At 36.1% G+C, this 10,943-nt stretch overlaps 1 pseudogene; it reads right to left on the bottom strand.

Moving 5' to 3' along the window:
- Positions 1-5,937: 5,937 nt before the first annotated feature.
- On the bottom strand, positions 5,938-8,379 carry LOC111884633 (scopoletin 8-hydroxylase-like; annotated as a pseudogene).
- Between the last annotated feature and the right edge of the window lie 2,564 nt (positions 8,380-10,943).

The following is a 10,943-nucleotide window of genomic DNA, read 5'->3' as shown; positions in this document are numbered from 1 at the left end:
ACGAAGCAGTGGGTGAGAGTGGACACCCATTAAGCTGCCACTTTATAGGAAGCAACCTTATACCCCCCTTATAGACCTGCTTCGTGAGTGAGGCCTACTAATGATAAGACGACTTGCTCTTATACATATATATATATATATATATATATATATATATATATATTATTAACTTATAATTATAAATTATAAGGGTTAATTTTTAAGTTTTAAAAATCTAGGGGTTGGAACTAAAGTTTATTAGATGACTTTACATGTTCCAAAACTTGAGGGCAAGTTTTGTAACTTAACAAAACTCTTCAATTCATAACTTATGTGTTCTTTTAATGGCTTTTAACACAAAGAGACTTTTGGTTATCCATAACTTGAGGACAAGTTATGGACTCCATTAAAACACATAAAGATCACGAATTAAACATTTAAACAAGTAATTCCTATGATCTATCAAAAAACTCATAAGAACATGAATATTCATATCAAAGTTTCAAGAAAATATGAACACATAAGATCATGAAAAAATGATATTAGCCATTGTAAATGGATTAGAACAACCATTACACCATCTAAAATAAGTTTTACTACACCAAAATAGTGTAGGGAAATGTTTCTAGTCCATTTCTAGCAGCAAAAATCGAAATCCTGCACTCTGTCTAGCCAACTCGTCGAGTGCACGAACTGGCTCGCCGAGTTGGTTGCATTTTCACTTGGACTCGTCGAGTCCCCTGTGCAGACAGCTCAAAAATCGATTTTTCCACTATTTTGCATCAAGTATTTAACAAACAAGCCTAGGCTCTGATACCACTGATGGGTTATGATCATTCTAACACCCCTAAGTGTACATGCAACCTTAGAAAACCTTGGATCTATGTTTGTCTAAAATACATGCAAAATATGATTTCCAAGGTTCATAATCCTATCTAGCATACATGGGGAACTTTTAATCTAAAAGATGGCTAGAATTATATACCTTGTAGTTGATTTGATTCCTTGAAAACCTTGAGAGCCTAGCACCCCAAGTGTGATGCCTCAAATGCTTCACACAACACCAAATGTTTTGGAGTAACTTTAGAGTATGTATAACACTTGTATAAATCGGCTTGCCCTCTCTAGTTCTTAGTGTGTAGCCTATTTTGGTGAGTATTGTGTCCTTTATATAGTGTGTCACATTTATGGTTACACCATGTAAACCCTAATGTGACATGACTCTTCATTTCCATGACCCATGGGTTTGTAACTCCCATGGAGCATCCTATGGGTTTAACCCAACTTGATAATCCATGGAGCCTTTTAGCCCACTATACAAGTTATGGATGATTTACATAATCAACTCATATATTTAATTAGTCATCTTTTGATCACTTAATTAATTCCAAATTAATTCTTCATCAATACTAATTAAATAATACTATTAATATATTAGAACTTATAATATATTAATAAACCACAAGTGTTATTTCCCTCATTTAGTCTATCCAAATGCATGATGCCATGCAAACCAAATGGACCATGCCGGGTCGGGTCAAGTACATACCAAATATAGTTATGGACTTAGACACCTTATCCAACAGAAAGATGGTATAGATGATGATAGATGAAAGATGATATAGAAGATGGGAGATTAAAGATGAAATAGATGATGAAAGGCCTTGACTTTAAAGATGACATCATCTAGCAGATTATAGATGACAACCACAAACTATTCTAGACAGTCCAGTGAAACGCTAGCAGGCTCGCAACTTGTAGGTGTTTATGATCCATGTGTTCATCAGATGTACTCTAAAACTCATTGACATGTATTTTGAGTGGACTCCTTATAACAATATTGTCAACAAAGAAGATGATCCCTAGGATAAATCCTTAGGAATAAATATAGAATAAACCTACTAACAAGTATCATGGAGGAATCCCGGAAGTAGTACTGTCAACATAGATGATCCTTAGGGTGGATCGATCCCTAAGAATAAAGAAGATAATGGGGTTGCGAAATTCGGTTAATTGTTTGATGATTAAAATTATTAATTATATTATTGTGGGTTGAAAACTCTATGTACTTACCCTACTCAATTTATTATATCACAGGTAGCGATATTAAAGATACATCATGCCGAGAGATTCAAGGAGTATTAGGCCACTAGCTTATTTATTGTAAGGCTTGTAATATTTCATTATGCTTATATTTCTATATTGACGATGACATCCCAATTTTTTAATATAAATAAAATATATTTCTTTATAAATACTTTGATAATATCATTATCATGTTTTTTGGGAATAAATTCTGCAATGTTATTTCTTAAAAAATATAATCTGGTTTTTAAATAAACATAAACAAATCGGTTTTTTTCTGGTTGTGACATTGGGGATGTCGTAAATAACCCCAAACTAAATTGCATATAATTCATAACATATAATTCATAACTTTTAGAACATTATCAAGATAAATTTTAGAAAAAATTATATAAATATTCCATGTGCTTTTTCACAAGGTCATACCCAAACTTTTTTTAAATGTGAATGGCTTGGTTTCAAAATCATGCATGATTCGTCCTCTCTCTCTCTCTCTCTCTCTCTCTCTCTCTCTCTCTCTCTCTCTCTCTCTCTCTCTCTCTCTCTCTCTCTCTCTCTCTCTCTCTCTCTCTCTCTCTCTCTCTCTCTCTCTCTCTCTCTCTCTCTCTCTCTCTCTCTCTCTCTCAACAAGCACTTGTGCTCCTCCCTCGCAGCCCTCCACAACCACACCATCCTTCGTCGCCCGTTGCCACCAAATCCTATCCATTATTTCCTCCAGTAAGAACCCCTAATACCTAACCTTCATCCACCCATTCTCTTCATCTCATCAATACCCATTTATGGTCAATCTAGGTCATTGCCACCAACCTTTAAATCCAGTTTGAAATCAATTAACGTTTTCCTAATCATCTAATCTTCAAACATGTTATGGAAAACAATTGCAAGGATCTTAGTTATTCATCATCGACTCTCAATCCATATTATTGTTTTGGAGGTGGTGACTGTCTTCTTGATCTCCATATATGGATATCAAGCTCAACTAACGTATGTGGTTAATAGATAACTTGCATGTGATGTAGGCAACTCTCAAGTTATGTTCGCCCCCCCCCCCCCCCCACACACACACACACAGTAAACACTCCTTGTCGTTTGAGCTTGTGCATTCAAACAATCAAGAATGTTCCTTGACGGGCGGTGGTGCTTGAAATGCTCCCAAGAACTTCAAAGTTTGAATAAAGTCATAAAAAAATCTTGGAGCTTTGAGGGTTTTGCAAAGTAGATTGTGTCTGCGATGTAGACAACTCTGATCTTATCTGGGCTTGTAGGTTCAATTTAATCGGGATTAGTTTTGTTATCGGGTTAATATGGGGGAGGGGTGGTTATTGGGTGATGGTTTAAAATTCTTTATTCAGAGCACACTCAAAAACCAAATACCGATTAATAAAACAAAATTATATTTTATATAGTACATTTATGTTTTTTCTTTTCCCGTACCTTTGTTTTAATAGATTAAAGAATAGTACAGGACACTCACAAACCCTAGATCAAATCATGATTCCAGTTCCACAAGACCTCAACACAATCGATTTTATCACTCCTTGTCATTAGAAACCACTGACATGCTTCTTCTTATTATTGAATATTTTCCAATTTCCATTACCTGTCCAAAAGTATTACAGGATATATATATATATATATATATATATATATATATATATATATATATATATATATATATATATGTGTGTGTGTGTGTGTGTGTGTGTGTACATATCCAACGTCAAAACACCCACAAATGAAGGAGTGGCGGATTAGAGAAAGAAATGATAGTGTTTAGTGGTGTCATCAAGAAACACATAGTGTGGAGAGTCATTTGGTGTGATCGACCTAAAGGGAAATATGGATTCATCAAATTTGACGTTTTGAGAGATTGTGATTTTGTGAGTGGAGAAACATAGACAATGAAATTCGAGATGATGAAATCGGTAACCAAGATAAAATGTGATGTATAAGGTGAGATTATATGTGAGGTGGTGATATGGGATAACATAGATCTCATATGACACGAAGATAAGAGTAAGGTGGGTAACGTTGAAAGATGTGATAATGTGGTATTTCATTTTGTATGAAGATGAAAGGGATGATATTTAGTAAGTGAGTGGTTATGTGGAGAGCTTCCACCCAATAAGTGAGGGGTTAATGACCTTGAAATAGAAGACTGTACTTGGTGTTGTTGATAGTTTGAATCATATGTTCATATTTCCCATTTTGTTGGGACATATACAAACATGAGAAATGGAATTGACTTCCAGTTGTAGAAAAATGTCGTGAAGTTGTTAGTTGTCATACTCCCCATGTTGTCACATTGGAAGGATTTTATTAGTTCTCCAAAGTGAGCTGTGACATAGTTTGAGAATTCAATAAATTTGGAATAAACATCTTATTTTTGTTTTAATGGGGTAACTCATAGATAATTAGTATAGTGGTCTAGAAAAATCACATAATAGTGCAAGCCACTAACGTTGGGAATAGGTGATGTCTACTAGTCAAAATGTATAGTTCAAATGAATTAACAACAATAGAATTGGAATGTTTGATGTGTTTTTCTAGTTGACATGATGGACATTGAACATTAGAATCATCTTTATTACATGAATGAAATTATTGGAAATTAAAGACTTTATGACTCAATCTCTGGATGACCGATTCGTTGATGCCAAATATACAAGATTGATGATATGAAGACTTATGGATGGGATGAAACAACCGGTAAGTGCATGCCTTCATTATCACAACATATTAGAGGTTGGAGGGTCCCGTAATCCTTAACAGTCTAACCAAATTCTTCAAATCCGATTGAACATTGCTTTCGAAGAGTAAATGTACACACATATATAAGATATTTTATCATTTATGGGGTATAAGGACATTTATGAAAGGAAGAGGTTGGTACAGATTGGAGATAGGAAAATCGGAATGGTATATGGTCATTACAAGACCAATTTCCAACAAGGAAAGAATGTAAGTCATGTCTATCAAGAGTGGAAGTAAGTATACCTATGCTTGAATGCACATGATCAGTCCATGACCCATTCTACCATGCCCGAGCCATTTAGTGACATTGCAATAAAAATGAATTAATAATTCGGGCTGATCTGGTTGAATCCAAGTCCACAGAGTCTGAGATTAGGTAGTAAAAATATGTCCATTAGGTGTGTTCGATCCAGGAACATAGTGGGCTATTGGGCCTCGATTAGGTGGCTGACGGGTGAGGTAAGGAGCCCAACAACAAGATGTTGCACCTATCATGTGGGCTATCGCCTATCGATGAGGCTACAGTCGGAGATGTTTGGCCACTACTTTTGGCCATGATGGTATCTTAGTAGCGAAATAACAAGATGGATAGTTTGTAGGTCATTGCTGACTGTTGTCATTCTATTGTTGTTGTCAACGGTTTGGAGGTATCTGGTGATCATTTCGTCTGAAAATTTTGCCAGTTTGATCTGTGTTTCCGACATGTAAAATTATGGGTGATAAAGAGTGATCAACATGAGTAGATTGTTGAGATGGTTTGGAGTGGAGCATCCATTGTTCGTCAAATAGTAACATAGCGGGTTTATGTGATAAACAGTAACAGAGACCGATGTTGGATGATGCTTGCAATGTACTTAAAACAAGAAGATATGCCATTGATAGTGTATATGACTAGATGCTTGTTCGGAATGTCGGATTCAAGTTATTTCAAAGTCAAGATTCTTAAGAGTATTGGTTGTACTTTTGGTCTTTGCACAATATGTGGTGGCGGAAAGATGACTCATGGGAGATGTTTTGGAGTTCACTATTCAATTGGATTTTTTTTTTTTTTTTTTTTTTTTTTTTTTTTGTTATCGCGTAATAGTTTTTCTAGAGTTAGCCATTGTGTCTTTCTTAAGATCATGTTAAGGAGGGCTTGAGAGATGGCGGAGTAGATCCACGTTTTAACAATGGAATTGACTTTCTTCCATTATGGATTCGCTGTTTTTTGTGAGCATCGTAAGTAGCATCGATGTGATTAAGAACATCGTATCTGAATTAGTAATATTTATTTTCCAATAGAAAGAGCCATTGTTCATGAAATTGTATACTGATCAACTGAGTTCTCATAAACTTGAAATGGGTTCATTATGTGCATGCACATAGACACATAGACATGTATGGTTATCAAAGAAGACCTTAATGGTACTTTTTATTTATTATTAGTAATTAAATAATTTATTACAAAAAAAAATGGTGTGGAAAAGCTTACGTACACACGAGAATTAGATTATATGTACGCAAATTGTAGGACCTTTTTTCCTTCATAAGGAACTTTCTCATAAAGGTCACGTTGCTTAAAATCTATCATGAAAACACCATCAAAGTTGATGACAAGAATTCGAATAGTAAGTTGCTTTGGACTATTCGATTAATCGGTATTACTTATAAAGTATAGCTTCATTATAAAATACAAGTTATCACGGCATGAAATTTAACAAATAGGCTATCACCAACGTTGATGACAAGAGCACCATGGATGCGTGGAATCTCGATCCACTTTTCATTTCCTTGTAATGGGTTTTCACCCTTTATATTCACGTATAATCCGCCAAAGTCATCTTGTAAAAGCACTGTTAGCATGCAAATATCAAGTGACGCCCAACGCCAATAGTTAGCTCGGGGTTTGGACAAGTCGGGTAGAAGTTCATGTGGACCATCCTCAAACCTATAAGAGCATCAAGTCTTGAATCGTCTAGTTTCACTCCCAGGGCCCAGGCCTTCCATTAGTGCTTTTAATAGCCTTTTCACCATCTCTTTTGATGTCTTAATTTTAAGTACTCGAGCGCTACTTTCCTTCAAGATTAAATTTAAAATTAATTAATAAACACACACACATATATATATATATATATATATATATATATATATATATATATATATATATATATATATATATATATATATATATATATATATATATATATATATAACATTAAATTCGGAAGTGAATGATGGACGACTATATAAATTGCTATCGATTATGAAGCCGAATATGGAAAAATGATGAGCAATGAAACCGATTAACATAATTGATTTAATACAAGTTATATAGTTCAATACATATCGATTGAAGACAAACGGGCAAAAAGCTGCGCCGCTAGCTTTTCTGGATGGCAAAACCAATTCTTTTGAAAACAACATTTGTGGATTTAGGATATATGACATTAAAATGTATGACCCGTTGGACTCTATTGAGAAGCTCCACCGCCTCTGGTGCGAGAAAACCAAATGTATCGAATGCACAAGGTACAAACGCATGTTGGTTTTCTATACATGCAGTCTCGTGTTTTACCACTTTACACGCAGCGGCTTTCAAAGCGGCATGCCCAGCTGTGAAACCTCTGCTCCTCAAACCAACGAGAGGAGAGACCCCAGTAAGAGTCACGCACGCATGCTTCCCTCCTATCCATCCAAAGACCAAAATGTCAGCCGGTCTAAGTGTGGACCTTCCATCCTGCGTGTCCGTCAAAAAGTTCACTGGCGCTTCTTTCTTCACAGAAATATCAGCACGCCGACAAGCATCAAAGAGAACATCCCGAACCACATCATGTATGTACTTGAAACCAGGGAGCTCTCTACAATGAACCGCATGGTCCCCAAAGGTATCCAAACATGCCTTGCGGCAAACTGGGCATATCTCGTCAATTGGGAATATGGGAATCATGAGGCGGTAACGAAGGATAGTTCGGTACTCCACAGGAGACATATGCTGGCCAAGACCATCAATAGGGATAGTTAGCAGAAAATTTTGAGCATAAGGTGCCCGCAGACACTCAAAGACTAGGGAGGGTTTTTACTTGCATTCATTAGGCCAAAACTTCAGGGCAACGACATCGTTGGTGTATGTCATGGTAACAAAGTCCTCCATTGCCAAATCTTCTCTTTCTCGGGAAAATAGCTCGTCCCATACTGGACCATCGGACTAGGGCTCACCCCCTTGAGATACACCGCCTTCTTTTCAGATGGTTGGCCAAAAAACTGGTGTGCTGCATTTTTAAGCGACTCCAGGAGCTCTAATGGCACACCATGGTTTGTCACTTGAAAGAATCCTAGATTTTCAGCAGCATGGACAATATCCTTGACGATTTGATCATGATTAGGACCATCAAGCTCTGATAGATCAATGGTCATGTTTTCAGATGATGCGGTTGTTTGTTTCTTGTCGATTCTCAGGTAAGGTGGTTGGATGTACAAACGTGGTACCTCCGTGAGCTCTGAGTCCACCAGATCTTTGACACCATTGCCTTCTTTCACAACGAAGTTGAACAGTGAACTCTCATCATTAATGCTTGAAGCCATTTGAGAACTGTAAATATACTTCTCTTTGCACCTGCCTAATTAATTAGCATCTCAAGCATGCTTTTTATAGTGGTGTAAAGGTTTGGAATGAAAATGTGTGTTTCACCTTATTTTTTGAAAAAAGAAATAGATAAATATTTTTCTATGGGTGGATGCATGAGTGAGTGACTAGAGATGCACAAACCTCGGATCCGATCCGAATCCGATCCGGTTGATGATGTGAATGGCGATCCGAATTCAGCCAAAATCCGATCCGGTTTGAAACCGGTTTTCCCTCCCCCGAATCCGAATCGATTTAATCCGATCCGAAATCTGATCCGATTTTGGCAATTTTTTTTTAAAAAAAAAAAAAGATTTTTTGGACCTCATATATAACACAAACTGCAACATAAGTTCATTAAAATAGTTAAAACATACATCAAACATCGAATTAGAAAGAGTTTTCAAACTAATTAACTAATAATAATAATATTAAAGTGACGTTATACCATTTAGCCAAATAGAAATAGTTTTTGTGGTCTTCCACTTCGTGTCGCCTTCACTAAAATATTCTTCCACCCCCACACAAATAATTAGGAGTTTCATCAATACCATATTCTTCATCTTCGTCTTCGTCTTCATTGTCATCGTCTTCGTCTTCCGGAGGTGTTGATAAGCTTTGTGCATATTCTTCATCCATGATCTTCGGTTCAACATTTTGTGCTAGTGGGCCTTCTAGTGATGCCAAGTGTTGTATACGTTCCACCGAATCCAAGTAATCCTTCAAGCAAACGCAAACCTCTACCGCAACCGGGGTAAGATTCATCCTCGACTTTGATAAAAATCTACCACTAAAAGAAAAAGTGGATTCCAAAGATACCGTGGAAACTTGAACGGTTAGTAAATCGCGGATCATGGCGAAGAGAATAGGAAATTATGTTTCATTTTCTCTCCACCAAGCCAAAAGATCCAAAATTTTAAATTGTGGTATGCTCATGAATTTTAAAAAGTTTGACCCCAGATAAATTCCAAGTTCGCTACTTGGGGTTAATGTGCGTGCTCTTTTGTTTTGTTTCTCCAAAAGGTAGTTATAGAGGTCGATATGAAAATTCGTTCGACCCCTACCACTACCCGATGCACCACTAGTAGAGTCGATTACTCTTGCAAAATTGTTTGACATATTGCCATATTTTGTAGCGTAAATGTCAAACAAATTAGTAAAAGTATTATTAAAAGTGTGAAAAACTTTCGATATTTTTCAATTGTAACTTTATTTTTTTCAAAAACTCTAGTTAACACAGTTTTGAATTTTTCAATCGTCAAATCTATCATTTTTAAACCATCTTGTACCACAAGATTAATAATATGACAAACATATCTAGTATGAAAAAAACGAGCCATCCAAAATAGGTTTATATTTTGCAATTAATCTTTTTGCAGTGGTGGTATTGTTACTTGCATTGTCAAACGAAATAGAGAAGATTTTGTCGCGTAAATTATAAGTCTCGATAACGCTTACTAAAATCGCAAATAATCGTGCCCCCGTGTGAGGATGCGCAAAAAGTTCAAAAGCAATAACCCGTTTGTTCATTACCCAAGTAGAGGAATCTATCCAATGTGCCGTGACGGCAATATAGCCTTTTGGGACAACTTTCGGTGGAGGACCAAACATCACAAGTTAAATAAACATCGGTTTTTATATTTAAAAATCTCAATTGCATATCTTTTTTGGCTATATCCCAATACTTTAAAGCATCACGTCTAAGAGAAGTGAAAATTACTTGCCGGTATTGTGGTTGCATTTTTTCCGCAAAATCCTTGTTAATCGTGGGTTTTCGAAGTGGTTGAAAGGCAAGCCCTCTTGAATCACGAACTTGCAAAAGCTTTCCCAAATATCATCATTGTTGTAAATAAAAATCGACCCGTCGGGAGTAATATTTGGTTGATCTGGATCGCCTTGACCTTTTACAACCGGACACATTTTTGTTGTATGACTCCTCAACGTACTATTGTCATTTTTTCCCAAAAACATACCGCATTGCTTGCACCTTGCTTTTTCCTTCCCGTTCGACAACAAACACAAATCATAATGTTCTCACACATCTTTACTCTGAGTGGTTGGTAAAATTTTAACCACCGTTGCATCCGAATCTTGACCCGCAGATTATTTTTTGGAGGATTATGAAAATAGAAGTATAAAGTAGTAGAAATCTGTGTAAAATGGAAATGTAGCAAATGGCATGTATTTATATGTTTTTAGCAGGGCCAAAAAGTCAAGAAAAGTCAAACTAGTTGTTTTTTAAGGGTACCAACGGCTACAAATAATAATAATAATAATAATAATAATAATAATAATAATAATAATAAAAATAAAAAAATTGAAAATGCCCGTTTTTTAACGGTAAAAAAACGGTTTGAAACTGGTTTTGAATTCGGTTTGAGTCGAATCCGATTCCTGATCCGGGGTCCAATCCGATGTTATGTCCGAAGTGCCAAACCGTTTTGAATCCGGTCGCCAGTTTAATTCGATCCGGCTCAGTCAAAACCGGTTTTGACCAAATCTGGTTTTCAGATCGAATCAGATC

The sequence above is a fragment of the Lactuca sativa genome, chromosome 7 (genome assembly GCF_002870075.4).
Source record: "Lactuca sativa cultivar Salinas chromosome 7, Lsat_Salinas_v11, whole genome shotgun sequence".
Classification (NCBI taxonomy): Eukaryota; Viridiplantae; Streptophyta; class Magnoliopsida; order Asterales; family Asteraceae; genus Lactuca; species Lactuca sativa.
The sequence above is the reverse complement of the archived record's forward strand: the minus strand, read 5'-3'. Positions and strand labels throughout refer to the sequence as shown.